The 14648-nt window shown below is 39.2% G+C and overlaps 1 long non-coding RNA gene and 1 pseudogene across 1 annotated transcript in view; one reads left to right on the forward strand and one right to left on the reverse strand.

Moving 5' to 3' along the window:
- Window positions 1-14648, reverse strand: part of LOC135319844 (uncharacterized) — a 150026-nt gene that overhangs the window by 132411 nt on the left and 2967 nt on the right. The window contains exon 2 of the long non-coding RNA XR_010378742.1: window positions 1567-1686. This is a non-coding gene — a long non-coding RNA (uncharacterized LOC135319844). The remainder of the gene's footprint in view (window positions 1-1566; window positions 1687-14648) is intronic.
- On the forward strand, window positions 6851-8835 carry LOC116149490 (polyadenylate-binding protein-interacting protein 1-like; annotated as a pseudogene).

The raw sequence follows: 14648 nt of genomic DNA on the forward strand, positions 1-14648 counted from the left end.
GAATTTAAAAAATTAAAAATTTAACTCGTTTATGACCTTATTCAGAAAATCTAAAGACAAGACACATACTGAGAACAATAAATTTACAAAACACATAACTGATTGAGGGTTTAGACTCAAATTACACCAAGAACTTTACAACAAACAACCCCAATAAAAATAGGTAAAGATCTTAACAAACATCTCTCCAAAGAAAATACACAGATAGTAAATAAGCATATAAAAATATTCTAAAAATCATATACCATTCGGGAGTTGCAAATTAAAACAATGATGATATAACACTGCACGCTTATTAGAACCACTAAACTCAAAAAAAAAAAAATACATTACTTGTGATTGATGGAAGATGAAAAACAAAACAAAACAGGAACTCACCCTCACTGCAGGTGGAATGCATGTGTGGCTACTTTGAAAGAAAGTTTGGCAGTTTTTTCCAAAGCTAGCCAATGCTCACTTGAGAATCCAACATTGTGCCTCTAGTATTTAGACAATTGCTTTGAAAAAGTCTCCAAACAAAAACTAGCATGCAATTATGCACAGCAACTCTACTCATAATGACTAAAAACTAAAATATGAGGATATCCTTCCATGCATGAATACATAAGCAAGTTGGGGTACACCCATGTGAAGCAAGGCAAATGATACCCTGAAATACATCTTTGGCATGAAGATTACAATGGGCAGGTTTCTTAAAAAGTAAGACAAATGAGACTCTATGAAACCCAAGTCAAGATTGCCTTTTGTGAGGCAAACTTACATTTATAAGGAAAATCTCCATTTGAAAAGTAATCTTCCCTTCTGTACCAGGAATAAAAGGAAGACTAAATAAACCTCAAAAAACTTATCAATAGAGAAGGCTAAGATTTAACTCTACATAATAAACATAACCTTCCTTTCTTCTGGTATTAGATAAAGATGGTATTGCAGGTGCTGTCTTGTCTTGGGCTTCAGGGAATTACTCAATTTCCTGGGCACCTCCCAGGCTTAAAGTAGGTACACAAGTTATTGAACTTGTTTGTACAATTATGTAAAAGCAGCTAATACAACAAAAATGTGTACTTGAAATGATTTCAATTAAAAGTGTCATATTACATATTTTTAATCACAATGAAAATAATGTTGGAATGTAGGACTGATACAATTTACATTAATAAGCACTGAAAAGATCCCTAGTGAAAAAAGCCATAAAGAAAAGTTCTCCCAGATCACATGGTCATCATGTATCCTTTAAATCCATCAAGGTTGTCAAAATCAGAGTCTCAGTAACAAATCCAGAAAAAGAAAGCAAGCAGCTAGACAAAGTGGTGACAGTTGAAGTGGGCAAGTGGATTACGTAATAATGTGGAAGCCATACGACTTCTTCATCTGTGGGCTCCTCAGGAGACTATCCCTGTTTTGGGTAAAACACCCTACAGTATTTTGTATAAAGTGGCAACTATGAGTAGTTTCTATCATCATAGAAATTACTGGAAAGTTCATTACTTTTCAAAACAACATATCAGTACCGCAGCAGAGAAGTCGATAACTCAGACATTAAACCTTGTTATAGAGGCCAAAACTTACCCAGACCGAGGCCAACCAAAGTTGTGATGCTCATCGCCCTTGTAGGAGTCCACTTGTTATTAAGAGGCACCGTGGGATGAGTATACCAGTAGCCACCAAGTCTTGGATCCTCTGCATGACCTGGGATGCAGGAGAAATGGTGAGATTTTAAAATTACAATTTTCCACAACACTTAACAAACAGTTGTTAAAATAAATAAATTCAGTAAAGTTCAATATGAAATTAATGTACAAAAATCAATTGCATTTCTATACACTAATAATAACCCATTAGAAGGAAAATTTAAGGAAACAATCACATTTATAACTGTATCAAAAAGAACAAAATATCTAGGAACAAATTTAACCAAGGATGTGAAAGACCTGTGCTCAAAAAACTATAAACCATTGAAAAAGAAGTTAAAGAAGACAAAAATAAACAGAAAAATATTCTGTACTCCTAAATTGGGAGAATTACTATTACTAAATTAATGATTCTACCCAAAGATATCAACAAATTCACTGCAACATCAATATAATACTCAATTCATTGAAATAGAAATAACAATCTTATTATTAATATAGAACAACTAAGGACCCTGAATAGCCAAAGAAGTGCTGAGAAAGAAGGACACAACTGGAGACATCTCCCTACCTAGCATCAAACTGTATCACGGAGCTGTAGTAACCACAACAGTGAGGAACTGGCACAAACACAGACACACGGACGAGGGTAACAGCATAAAGAGCCCAGAAATAAATCCACATGGCTGTGGTCAGTTAATTCATGAAAATGGGACCAAGAACATACAAAAAGGGAAGGACACTCCCCAAAATAAACATTGCCAGGAAAATGGGACACCATGCACCAAAGAACATCAATAGTCGCCACCTGCATTGCACACAAAACTACCTAAAACCCACAGTTTTCCACATCAACTCTTTCTGAGGTTCCTCTGAAGACAGAACTCCCCTGAGCAGTCAGCTGCACACAGGAAGCTTCTCCCCACTTTGTCTTTTTTTCCTTACGGTGCCTTTTCACAGCAATGCCCAAGAAAACTCAGCTCATGACAGCATGGATACAGTCCCTCTGTCTAGAAGATGAAGCCCTGACAGTCCTGAAGAGTCCAAGCCCCTGCTGGCTGTACAAGGGGCCAAGTCCATGGGCAGAATGCACCTGTGCCCTGTGGGTCAGAGGTGGATTTGGCACCCCACTGTGGACCATCAGAAAAGTTCAGGGAACGCTGAGCTCACAAAGCCCAGAGACCTCATCCTGAATGCAGTTCTGCTCTACATAGTGCCTTTGGAAATTCAAACTGAAACACAGCCAAATAACTCACTATGTTGTCTCAAAAGCTGGTTAAGGAGCAATTAATTTTAAAAAAAAACATATAGAATGAAAAGAACATAGACACAAACTACAACTCATAGCAAAATTCACTCATGATTGCCCATAGACAAATTTAAATGGCAAAACTATAAAAGTCTTAAAAGGAAAAGGGAGAAAATCTGTAAGACCTTGAGTCTGGTGATGAGTTTTAACTCACAACAACAAATGCCTATCAACAAATCAACACAAAATTAATAACATGGACTTTATAGAACTATAAACTTCTACTCTTTGAAAGGTCTTATTCATAAAGGCAAAAGAGAAACCACAAACTAGGAGAAAGTATTTGCAAAATGCATATCTGATAAAGGATTTGTACTCAAATTATACCAATAAAATCTAGAACAAACAACTCCATTAAAAATGGGTAAAGATAGAAACAAACATCAAGCTAAAGAAGGTATACAGATAGTAAATAATCATACAAAAATATATTCAAGATCCTAGTGGAATACAAGTATAGCCAACTTTGAAAGACAGTTTGGCAGTTTCTTCCAAAGTTAACATTCTCAACTTCGAATCAAAAAAAAAAAAAAGCTCTTAAATTTAGACATCTGCTTTGAAGAACTGTTCAAACAAAAACTAACATCAAGTAATGCACAGGAGGTCTATTCATAATGGCTTAGACATTCATGTGATCAGTGTGTCCGCCTGTAGATGAACTCCTAAGTGAAGCGGTGCGCATTCATGTCATGGGGAGCGGAATGTGCCACCCCCCAAATAGGTCTCTAGCCTAATGACTACTACAATCTGAGTAATTTAAAAAAAAAAAAAAAGACTCTCAGAAAACTGAGTAGAGGTTGCCATTTTGAGGGACATTTTCATTTCTTACAGAAATATTACAGAAACAAGTCAATTAAGTGATCAAGTAAGCAGAAGTGTCACAGGATGGAATACAGGCTGTAACAAAGAATCTGTATTAGAAATAAATGAAAACACTCACTGATGCTGGTGGAGCAAAAGATGCTGGCCTCAGCAACTGCAGGAATGAACGGAATGTGTAGGCTAAAGGGAAAACATACTGCACATAAACAGTGGAATCTATGAGATCCATCCACCCCACAGAGGTAGGAGCTAAGACTGCTGAAACCGCTCCTCTGGAGTACAACGAGAAATGAACTGAATGAATGGAAGAGGGTGGGAACCAGGATTCTACTGTCTGACTGGGAGTTACAGATAAGCAGGAGGGGAGATGTACACTGTCCATATGATAATGGATCAAGTTGGAGGCATCACTATAAACCCGTCTTCTGCTTAATATGAATACAGACAGTTCCACATAGAAATCTTTATAATTAGGAGTGTATACTATTAGGAAGGGGGAAATTTCAATCTCTCTCCCTCTTGACTTCTTGTGGCTGGACTAATAATAAAACTAACACAAGACAGAGCCACAGGAGAAAAAGAAATTTTAATTCCTACACACAAAAGTCTCATAGAAATGCAAAGTAAGAGGTAGTGAAAACAGGCAGATTTTATACATCTAGAAAACTAAAAATTTGTTAGGACTTGACAGCCCAAAGAAATGTAGCTTTTGGGTACTCAATTAATGAGGAGTCTAAACAGAGTTAGGGCTTGGGGTGGTAAATTGCAGAAGTCACAAGTTGTGTTTATATGTGCTTCTAAACCTTTCATGTGACAGACTTATTTCCTGCTTTTAGGGAGATGGGGGGGGTCAGAGTGTCCCTCTTGCTTTGGCCATTTCTAAGTAACTTCAATTTAAAACACTATGTGGTTGTGGCAGATTGGGGGGGGGGGGGGACAGTGTTCCCTGAGCAACAATACACTAAGGTGGGAACACATGCACACACTTCCTTGCATTGTCAGCTGAGAGCATTTTCCTCCCATATGTAAGTTCTTAATGCCATTCTCTAATAAAAGGAATCAGGACTCTGAAGAAATGACTTATACTAGGACTGAGACAGTCAGTAAATGAGCCAGGATAATGTTGAATATTGTATCAGAAAGTAAGGAAGAACCAGGGGGGAAGAAAACCCAAAATATGGAATAATCTCAAAGGAAACAGGAGCCAATGAAAAGAGGTCACTCTCAATAGCCAAAGCAGGAATAAACTGAGCAACCAAAATCTGCAGTGCTGGATTATAACCAAAAGATTAAAATAACTGTCCAGATGTCCACAATGGTGAAGTTAAATGATGATATAGGGGTTTTTTTAATAAATGAGATTGAATAGAAAATTCCTATGCAGAAGAATTCCTAATAATCCATGACATCCATCAAGGAGGTGGAGTTAAGCCCCCTCTCCTGAAGTGTAGGTTCTATACAGTGACCTCCAGTTTAGATCAGAAGCAAGAAAAGTCTGAGATCCCACTGCTGGGCATGTATCCAGAGCAACGCTCTAAAGTGAAAAAACACATGCACTAACTGATTTTTTTTTTTTACAACAGTGAGCAACACTAAATTGGGGAAAAAATTGTTTTCAACAAATGCTGCCAGGCAATTGTCTATCCAGTGAAAATTTTTCATTTCCAAGAGAAATGAAATTGGATCCTTGCTTCATACCACAAGCAAAATTAACTCAAGATACATTAAAAACCTTTAATTTAAAGAGTGGTAAAGTGACAATCAGCCCTTTTCTGCTGATACCACATTTGCAGAATCAGCCAACTTCAGATAAAAAATAATAATAATTTGAGAAAGTTCCATAAAGAAAAACTTGAATTTGTGGCATGCCAGAAGCTATTGAAATAACATTATATTTTCTTCACAATTATTTACATATCATTTACATTGTATTAGGTATTATAAGTGATCTAGAGATGATTTCAAGTATACAGGAAGATTTGCGTAGATTATTTGCCAATACTACACCATTTTATATGATGGATTTGATCACCGACAGATATTTAGTATCCACAGGGTGTCCTGGAACTAATACCTCACAAACAGGGAGGGAAGCTGTATAAACTCTCAAAGAAACAATGGGGATAAGTCTTCATGACCTTGGATTTAATCATTTTCTTAGATCTGATAGCAAACACAAGCAAGGAAAGAAAAAAGCTCACAGCAAAAAAAAAAAAAAAAAGTGACAATGAATATACGTATGTTCATGTATAACTGAAAAACTGTGCTCTACACTGGAATTTGACACAACATTGTAAAATGACTATAACTCAATATAAAAATGTTTAAAAAAATAAATTGTCTTTCCTCAACATTAAAGGCCTTTGTACATCAAAGATGCATCCAGAAACTGAAAACACAGCACACAAAATCAAAGAAAATATTTGCACATTATATACTTGAAAAAAATTTTGTCAAGAACATATCAAGAACTTTCACAGCTCATAAATAGACAAAACAACTCAATTTTTAACATGGTAAAAGGTCTTAAATAGACCCTTCTCTATATGTAAACTAAAAAAATAAAAAATACTGTATATATGTATTTACATGCAATATTATGTATATGTGCAGTCAAACAGTAATATTTCTACCTAATAAAAATGAAAAAGGAAAAAACACCAATAAATAAAATTAGATAAAAAAAGTTTTTAAATAGGCCCTTCTCCAGACAACACAAATGGTCAACAAGCACATGAAAAGATGTTAAAAATCAGTCGTGATGGAAATGCAAATTAATATGAAATGCCGTATCCTTTCAAGTACACTAGAATCCCTACAATCAAGAAAACTAAAAGCAACAAATACTGACAAAAATGTAGAGAAATTGAAACCTTTAAACATTACTTGAAAAACTGGAAAATGGTACAGCCCATGTGTCCAGTTTGTCATTTCCTCAAAAAGAAAAAAATACAGTTACCTTATGGTTCAACAACTTCACTCCTAGATATAGACCCTGACGTATTAAAAACAGGTTTTTGAATGAAAGTAATTATATACAAATATTCATAGCAGCACTATTCACAATGGCCCAAAAGGTAGAACAATTGAAATGTCCATCAAAGACTCTGGGGAATGCCTGGAGCCACACACTGTGAGCACACGCAAGCAAACTCATGCAGGAAACCAGGAGGAACTGCCCTCCACCAGCAATAATGTACCAGGCAAAGAAGTAACACTCATCTTGGAGGCAGATCCTCCAGCACTAGATGATAATGATGATGACTTAGCTGCAACCTCATGAGAGGCTGTGAGTCAGAACCACCCAGATAACCCCCTCCTGGACACCGAACCCATGGAAACTGTGGGAGAACATACGTATTTGCTAAGTTGATAAACCGATGGTAATTTGTTAAGCAACATTACATAATTCATACAAATTTTGGTACCTATAGCAGTGGGTTGTTATAACAAAAACCTAAAATGTGGGAGTGGCTTTGAAATCAGGCAGCGGGAGAAAGGAAAAAGGATTTCAGAAGTGTTAGTGAAAGCTTGACTTGGTGTGAACATACTGTTAATAGAAGCCCATATTTTGAAGAGGCTGTTGGTGAGGATAATATCAAAAAATCTGACTACAAACTAGAGGAAAGAGGATCTTTGTAACACCGTTCCTACAGTAACGTGGAAAGTTCAAAATGAGGCCAAGCATTGGGTGAACTAGCTAAGATTTCCAGAAAGTACCAAGTGTCTCCTAGCTGCTTCTTCCTTGCTGCTTAAACTGAATGGCAAAAAGGAGAGAGAGCTAAAGCAAGGACTATTGAACAAAAAGGGGCCAGGGGATGCTTTGGGGAATTCCCTGTCTCTCCAGATAACATAAAATGCTAAAACTTAGAAACAGACTATAAGCACTTCTCTCTGAGAACCACCTGTAAGGGAGCCCTCCTGGGAGCAAGATGAGTTCACAGATTGACACCTCATTGTAGAACTCAGGGTCAGCACTGGCTAAGCCCTGGGTGGTTGTGGCTCCTTATTCACATCAAAGCTGTCTGTGAATGCCCTAAATTTTACCCTCCAATTTGTTCCTCTAATTATACAGAATCCTTTGAGGATGGTTGTGAGGATTATCCCACTCTATACGAATATGTCCAGGAATTTTTGAATCATCTTACAAACCATTTCATAGGTTTGGAAAATGAAACTGAGTGGTTTGCAGAGACAGTGAATGGCTGTGTTACAATAGATGATGTTTTGCAAGAACACGGAGAAGTCATGTATCAACAGGCCATGTCTATCTCAAATCCTCTTATATGAGAGCTAGCAATTGGCAACTTCCAGAGAGTGGAAGTTTCCACCAATTGCTACTTTAAAGATACCAGAATTAATATGAAGTTAAGGAACAAGCTGCAAAAAGAATGAAGTGACTTGAAAATGATTCCATGCATTTGTACTCTTCCTGGAAGAACTTTATTTTAACCTGGAGATCAAGGAAACAAATGGGCAAGGTTATGAGAGCAGGTCTTCTTCAGGAGTTGTTGGATGTCCTTTTTTCTAACCCTCTGGCCAACAACTTAATGTGTGTAGTACTGATACTGAAGTTGACAGGGTCAGTTTGGAAGATGCTGGAAAGAAAAAGGAAAGACTGGTATCCAAGAAATTATTCAGAGAATTGAAAATGTCATCCTAGATGCAAATGGCCAGAGATATAAATCAGATGCTCATGAAACTTGTAGAACTCCGGTCAAGTAACTGGTTTAGAATCCATACAACCTCAACAGAGAAGCGGCACCTGAACGTGAGACTATTTTATGAATGAACCAATATTCTACATCTGATGGCACTCCTTTCCTGGCAGTTCATCCAGATTATCAAAAGAAATACTGAGAATTGCTTCAAAGAGATGGCTTTTTTCCAGATTATGAAGAAAATGGAACAGATTTATCAGAGGCTGGTGATCCACAATTGGATGATATTGATGATGAGATGGACTCAGAGATCAAAGAAACTTATGAAAAGTTGGCTTGGCATCAGAGCATAAGCAAAAATAGTAAAGCTAAATATCAGCGTATCAGTTTTATAAAGCTATTTAGCTTATGGTGATTTAACAGAACACAGGAAAGCAAGAAAATGTGTTACTCTTATACCAAGTTAAGGATGTTGAGTTATGTTGCTAATGTACACAACTTTAATTTTGTTTAACAGTATCTCCCCAAATAACCTTTATTACCTCCCCCTGAAAAAAGAATTCTGAACAAAGATTAAAATGCAGGGCATAGGAAAACACATTTGAATGGAAAATCCTTTGTTAAGACAGCAGAAATATCAAAGTGGTGCCTCTGAGGACATTACACAATGCAATCAGACAAAAACCTCATTAAAAAGACCCACTCATATCAAATAAGGAGTCCTAAGTAGCTAGTGAATATTTGTAAAGACTGTAGACTGTCAACTTTCATTTTAAAAACACAAGCAATTCTGATTCTTTCCACAATTATACACCTTCAGAATTTTTCATACAACAGAAAAGATGCAAGATACATCCTCTGTTGCCCCAGGTTCATACCCCTGCCCCTCCCTTGAGTGGAACCCAATTACTGTTTTCTAAGTTTCAGGAGGAAGCTGCATTGAGAAAAATACAAAAACTGATTAGAACCAACTAGGCCCAAGACTGCAGAGGATTTGACTTCCAGTCAACCTTGAGCCTTATTATACATTCATTGTAATATATTAGCATGCTAAATGACACACCCACCAGCACCATGACAGTTGACAATTGCCATGACAACAACCAAAAACTCCCACACAAGGATTGAAAAGGAGTTGCATCAGTGTCGGGTCCAACCACATCCCTGTTAAGTCATTAATATTCCTACCACTCTTTCCAATCTCCAGCCACACAACACTGACCTGACACTCAACCATGCCCCTTCACTTTGACCCTTCTATATATTTGGTGTCTGCAACTGAATTGGGTTGAGAAGCTGATCTGTGAGCTAGGTTACCACTTTGCCAGTCTTTGGCCACTGAGTAAAGCTTGTGATGCTCCAGTCTCAGCATCTGTCTCATTATTGGCACCATGAATCTCATCAGAAGAAGAACCTCCCTGGCTGAGGCAAGGGGTCCTGTCCCCAGCTAAGACCCAGGCACAGGTCTAGTCTACCAATTCAGTGACAAACTGGAGAGAGAAGCAAGAAGGTGCCAGGCTGGACAGGCCTTCCCACCAGGTGGAATGGTTCTCAAGCCCTGGGGCTGGCAGGGAAGTCACAGAGGTGCAAAGATTGGGCTGGGCAGAAACTTGGGGTTGAGGCACAGATGCCTCTGGAGCCAAGCTGACCATCACTGACATGAGAATCCAGATGCCATGGAAAAGGACTCAGGGCCCCACAGGAGCACACAGAGATGTAGTCTAGCAGGCAACTGGGGGAGTCCCCCGGCCTCAGTCCACCCTGTGAAAACTGAGGACGGGCCCGTGGCTCCCAGTTTGCCCAGGTCACTGCAGGCCCACGCTCAAGGGTCCTGACTGCCCACCTTTGAGGGGGAAAATGAGAGCAGGAAAGGGTGGCACCAGAGTGGCCACCAACCAGGTAACAAACGGCAGGCTCGGGAAAGACGCCTCTGTTGCCAGTGAACCAGGTTGGATTCCTGTGGTTCCTGGCATTGCAGTCCAGGGCTGCCTGGAGGATTCTGGGTGCTGACGTCCCACTGTGGTGGCACGCTGAGGATTCTGGGTGCTGTAGTCCCAGGATGGGGTGGCGAGAGTGGGAACATACCAAAGGTTCTAGGTGCTGTAGTCCCAGAATGGGCCGAGGTGGGGAGTGGATAACATACCGAGACCAATGGGTACTGTAGCCCCAGGATGGGTGCACACCAAGGATTCTGGGTACTGCAATCCCAGGCCACACAGGGGATTCTGGGTGCTATGGTCTGGGCCCCTCCAGGCGCTTTGGTCGCTGTCCCTGTCTTCCATCTGTCGTGCTGACAAGCAGGACTCCCCACTCCTCTCTCCTGCATGCTTTTCCCGCGGAGAACGAGGGCTGTGCAAGGCTGACCCTGTGGGAGGCCTGGTGGGGTGGAGCACTTGCAGGCCTCAGGCCCAGTAGTTCTGCTGCGGGGAGGGGAGGAGACTCCAAAAGCACAGGGAAAGGCGATGGGGTGTGGCGCTGCCAAGGACCCGAGGTCAGGGTGCTACCTGGTTTATTATCTCTCTTGGCAAGCTAAAAGCTTTCAAGGCTGAAGGCCCTTTTGTCAACCCTATGGTTGTAGAGAATTTAAACTTCCCAAAGTGCTCTCTACACTGCCCAGGGGGCTGTTGAATTGCCCAGCAGCATGGTCAGCTTAGTAACTGGCAACAGGGGCTTGACAGGCCCAAGCTGGCCTGAGCTGGAGGACCATGAATGCCTGTCCAGATGGTCAGAAGTCAAGGGCTGCCCTGCCTGACTTGACTATCCCTTGATGCCCGCTCAGGTGGGACAAAAGATCCAGCCAGTTCCAGGAGGGGCCCATCAGCACTCATGAAGGGAGCACCTGGGGGCTGGCAGGTCCCTCCACCCGGTCCTGTGTACATCCACACTTGTTTACTGAGTGTTCTGGGTGCCACTACTGTGCTAGAACCCGGGGCTGTGCAGTCAGAGTTGGGACAGCAATGCCTTGCCCAGGTGAGAGGGCAGAGGAAAACAATGTGTGACTTCTGAGGCCCCACAAGCCTTGACTGATGTTGAGTTGGATTTAAAACAGTCAGTGACAAGAACAAACATTTCACTCTTCTCTCAGAGCCCAGGACTAGGGGGCAGGAAAACAGTGGTAGAGTCAACTCCCTGACTCATGTGTGCCCCTGGGCTAATCCTGCCCATCCTGGAGACCTCAAAGAGATGGAGAGGAAAAAGGAGGAAGTGGGCCAGTGATGCTTAAATCTAACTTTTCTAACCCTAATGCTCTAAACCTAACACACTCATCTATACTCTAATCACCTAACCTATAACCCTATACCCTAACCCCAGGCCCCTAGACCCTTGGCCCTGACCCATAAACTCAAAACACTGACCCTTACCCTCAATCTGACCCTCCAACCTTGACTCTACAACCCCTACAATAACTCTAAATGCTGACACTGACCCTGACCCAGGACTACACACTAGCCTTAGTCTAGCCCTGCCTCTCACCCATGCCTTACCTTAAACCAATAACTTAACCCTAACTTTAACCCACAGCCCTTAACCATAACAAGTGGGAAAAAAAAAAAAAGATTATGTACTACAAGTAAGTTTCTCTACACCAGAAATCCAGGTTTTCAACATATTAAAACCAAGCAATGTAATATACCACAGTCACTATGTGACACAAAAACACATGGTTATCTCAATTGATACAGAAAAAAAACTTTACACAAAATCCAGTGCTGTTTCATATTCATAAACACTCAAGAAAGTAAAAGGAAATTTGTTCAACATGATAAAATGTGTTATGCAAGACCCAAAGCAAACTTCATGCTCAATGCTGAAGAACAACAAGGTTTACTCCTGAAATCAAGATTAAGGCCATGATGCTGGCTTTCCCCACTGTTACTCAGTATTGTACTGGAATCTCTACACTGAGCAATGAGGAAAGAAGGAAAATGCACACATGAAAGGGAAAAGTAAAATTGCTTTTATTCAAAGACACAATTCACATCATCCTATATATAGACTCTCCTAAAGAATTAACTAAAGATTATTTGAGCTGCTAAACTAATTCAGCAAAAGAGTAGAACAAAACATCGATCAACAAAAATCAACTTTATTTGTAGACACTAGCAATGAATGATCTGTAAAAGATTTTAAGAAAACAATTTCCTTTTTAAATAACTTCAACATTAATAAATACTTTGGAGCAGGTTTAATAAGGATGCAAAACTGGTACACTGAAAGTTATAAAGCATTGGTGAAAGAAATGCTAAGTAAATATGCAGACATCCCATGATGACGGAAATACTTAATTTTGTTAAGATGGAAAGATGACAACAGTACATAATGCAATCTACAGATTCAATGTGATTCCTGTGAAAAATCCCAAGGCCTAAGGGAAGAAATACACAAGCCTACCCTACCTTACACATGGAATCACAAGGGACTCCAAAGTGCCAAAACAATCTAGAAAAAGAAAATCAAAGTCGGAGGCTCACATTTCCCAATTTCAAATCTTAGTACAAAGCAACAGTAAATAAAACAATGTGATACTGGCATAAATATATGTTTATAGATCTATAGAATTGAATGGTGAGCCCAGAAATAAATCCATCCATCTAGGATCAACTGATTTTTGACAACAATGGGCAACATTAAACTGGGAAAAAATCGTATTTTCAACAAATGGTGCTGGGCAATTGGCTACCCAAGTGTAGAGGAATAAAATTGGGTCCTTACTTCACACCACACATAAAACTAACTCAAGATAGATTTAAAAGCTTAAATTTAAAAAGAAATAAAATTACAGTCAACCCTCCTTATCTGCAGGTTCCACATCCACAGAATCAACCAACTTCAGATGGGAAAAAAAAAACATATTTTTGAGAAAGTTCATACAGAAAAACTTGAATTTGCTGCATGCCAGCAGCTATTTCACATACTGTTTTTCAGAACTATTTCCACATCATTTACATTGTATTAGGTATTATAACTGATCTAGAAATGATTTACAACAAACAGGAAGTTGTGTTTAGATTATTTGCAAATACTACACCATTTTATATAACGGACTTGAGCACTGGAACCAATACCTCACAGATAGGGAAGGACAGCTATATAAACTGTCAAAAAAAATGGGGATAAATCATCTTACCTTGGATTTAGCAATCTTCTTAAATCTGACACCAAAATACAAGCAAAGAAAGAAAAAAGATAAATTGCATTTCCTCAAAATTAAAATGTGTGCATGAAAGATGCTATCCAGGAAGTGAAGAGACAGCCCAAAAAATCAAAGAAAATATCTGCACATTATATATCGGAAAAGAATCTTTATCAAGAATATACCAAGAACTTTTACAACTCATAAACAGAAAGGCAAACAAGCCAATTTTTAAAACAGTAAAAAAACTTGAACTGACCCTTCTCCAGACAAGACAGTCAACAAGCACATGACAATATCATCAGTCATAATGGAAATGCAAATTAGCATAATGCCATTCCCCTTCAAACACAGTAGAATGCTTACAATTAAAAAACTAAATAAAAATAACACATATTGGCAAACCTGTAGAGAAACTGAAACTCTTAAACATTACTTGTGGAGTTGGAAAATGGCACAGACTATGTGGACAACAGTTTGCCATTTCCTCAAAAAGATTAAAATACCGTTACCTTATGGTTCAACAACTTCACTTCTAGTTATACACATCAAAGCATTAAAAAGAGGTGTTCAAAAAAACTGTACATGAATGTTCATAGCAGCAATATTCACAATGGCCAAAAAGGTAGAACAATTGAAACATTCATCATAGGCTGAATAGATAAACAAATGAGTTCTGTCCATAAACTGCCCTCTGAGCCTGCCAGATAAAGGAATAAAGTAAAACGGTGCAATCACTCTGGAAAATGACATGGCAGTTCCTCAAAATCTTACACACGGGGTTAACATGTGATCCCATCAATTCCACTCCAGGGTATATGTTCAAAATACTTGAAAGCAGGGACTGGAACAGACATGGGTACACCCATGGTCATAGTAGCATTAATCACAATAGCAAAAGATGGAAGCAACTCGTGTCCATCAACAGATGAATGGATAAACTAAATGTGGTGTATACACAATGGAACACTACACAGCCTTAACAACTAAGGAATTATGACACATGCTACGACATGGATAAATCTTCAAGTCACTGTGCTACATGAAATAAGCGAGACACAGAAGGACAAATGCTACATGATTCCACTTATACA

The sequence above is a fragment of the Camelus dromedarius genome, chromosome 33 (genome assembly GCF_036321535.1).
Source record: "Camelus dromedarius isolate mCamDro1 chromosome 33, mCamDro1.pat, whole genome shotgun sequence".
In the NCBI taxonomy this organism is placed as follows: domain Eukaryota; kingdom Metazoa; phylum Chordata; class Mammalia; order Artiodactyla; family Camelidae; genus Camelus; species Camelus dromedarius.